This window comes from Physeter macrocephalus, chromosome 12 (genome assembly GCF_002837175.3).
Source record: "Physeter macrocephalus isolate SW-GA chromosome 12, ASM283717v5, whole genome shotgun sequence".
NCBI classification, from domain to species: domain Eukaryota; kingdom Metazoa; phylum Chordata; class Mammalia; order Artiodactyla; family Physeteridae; genus Physeter; species Physeter macrocephalus.
Window position 1 is genome coordinate 88,342,656 of NC_041225.1, and position 1,624 is coordinate 88,344,279.

Here is a 1,624-nt window from a genome sequence, read left to right on the forward strand (position 1 = left end):
AGGTCCACATCTGGTGGTGTGTTTTGGGGTGTCTGTGGCCTTATTATGGTTTTAGGCAGCCTCTCTGCTAATGGATGGGGCTGTGTTCCTGTCTTGCTAGTTGTTTGGCATAGGGTGCCAGCACTATCGCTTGCTGGTTGTTGAGTGAATCTGGGTGTTGGTGTTGAGATGGAGATCCCTGGGAGATTTTTGCCGTTTGATATTACGTGGAGGTGGGAGGTCTCTTGTGGACCAGTGTCCTGAAGTTGGCTCTCCCACCTCAGTGGCACAGCCCTGACGCCTGGCTGGAGCACCAAGCGACTGTCCTCCACACGGCTCAGAATAAAAGGGAGAAAAAATAGAAAGAAAGGAAGAAAGGAAGGGAGGAAGGGAGGAAGGAAGGAAAAGAAAAGATAAAATAAAATAAAATAAACTAAGATAAAATAAAGTTATCAAAATAAAAAATAATTATTATGAAAAAAACTTTTAAAAGTAAAAAAAAAAAAAAAAAAGGACGGACAGAATGCTAGGAAAAATGGTGAAAGCAAAGCCATACAGACAAAATCTCACACAGAAGCATACACATACACACTCACAAAAAGAGGAAAAGGGGATAAAACAATCTATCTTGCTCCCAAAGTCCACCTCCTCAATTTGGGATGATTCGTTGTCTATTCAGGTATTCCACAGATGCAGGGTACATCAAGTTGATTGTGGAGCTTTAATCCACTGCTTCTGAGGCTGCTGGGAGAAATTTCCCTTTCTCTTTGTTTGCACAGCTCCCTGGGTTCAGCTTTGGATTTGGCCCTGCCTCTGCGTGTAGGTCGCCTGAGGGCGTCTGTTCTTCACTCAGACAGGACGGGGTTAAAGGAGCCACTGATTCGGGGGCTCTGGCTCACTCAGGCCATGGGAAGGAGGGGTACGGATGTGGGGCGAGCCTGCGGTGGCACAGGCCGACATGTCGTTGCACCAGCCTGAGGCGCGCCGTGCATTCTCCCGGGGAAGTTGTCCCTGGATCTTGGGACCCTGGCAGTGGAGGGCTGTAGAGGCTCCCGGAAGGGGAGATGTGGAGGGTGACCTGTGCTCGCACCAAGCTTCTTGGTGGCGGCAGCAGCAGCCTTAGCGTCTCATGCCCGTCTCGGGTCTGCGCTGATAGCCGCGGTACGCGCCCCTCTCTGGAGCTCCTTTAAGCAGTGCTCTTTTTTTTTAAACATCTTTATTGGAGTATAATTGCTTTACAATGGTGTGTTAGTTTCTGCTTTACAACAAAGTGAATCAGTTATACATATACATATGTTCCCATATATCTTGCATCTTGCGTCTCCCTCCTTCCCACCCTCCCTATCTTACCCCTCTAGGTGGTCACAAAGCACTGAGCTGATCTCCCTGTGCCATGCTGCTGCTTCCCACTAGCTATCCACCCTACGTTTTGTAGTGTATATATGTCCATGCCACTCTCTCACTTCGTCACAGCTTACCCTTCCCCCTCCCCATATCCTCAAGTCCATGCTCTAGTAGGTCTGTGTTTTATTCCCGTCCTACCACTAATCTCTTCATGACATTTTTTTTTCTTAGATTCCATATATATGTGTTAGCATACAGTATTTGTTTTTCTCCTTCTGACTTACTTCACTCTGTATGACAG

General features: G+C 47.4%; 2 protein-coding genes and 1 pseudogene across 7 annotated transcripts in view; all 3 read right to left on the reverse strand.

The window, feature by feature from the left end:
- The window catches only part of LOC102976581 (EKC/KEOPS complex subunit TPRKB), a 279,834-nt gene that overhangs the window by 149,215 nt on the left and 128,995 nt on the right, over window positions 1-1,624 (reverse strand). The gene's annotated exons all lie outside the window — the stretch shown is intronic.
- LOC112067517 (EKC/KEOPS complex subunit TPRKB-like) overlaps window positions 1-1,624 on the reverse strand; it is a 166,645-nt gene that overhangs the window by 93,189 nt on the left and 71,832 nt on the right. The gene's annotated exons all lie outside the window — the stretch shown is intronic.
- Window positions 1-1,624, reverse strand: part of LOC114487285 (RING finger protein 11-like) — a 14,087-nt pseudogene that overhangs the window by 8,423 nt on the left and 4,040 nt on the right.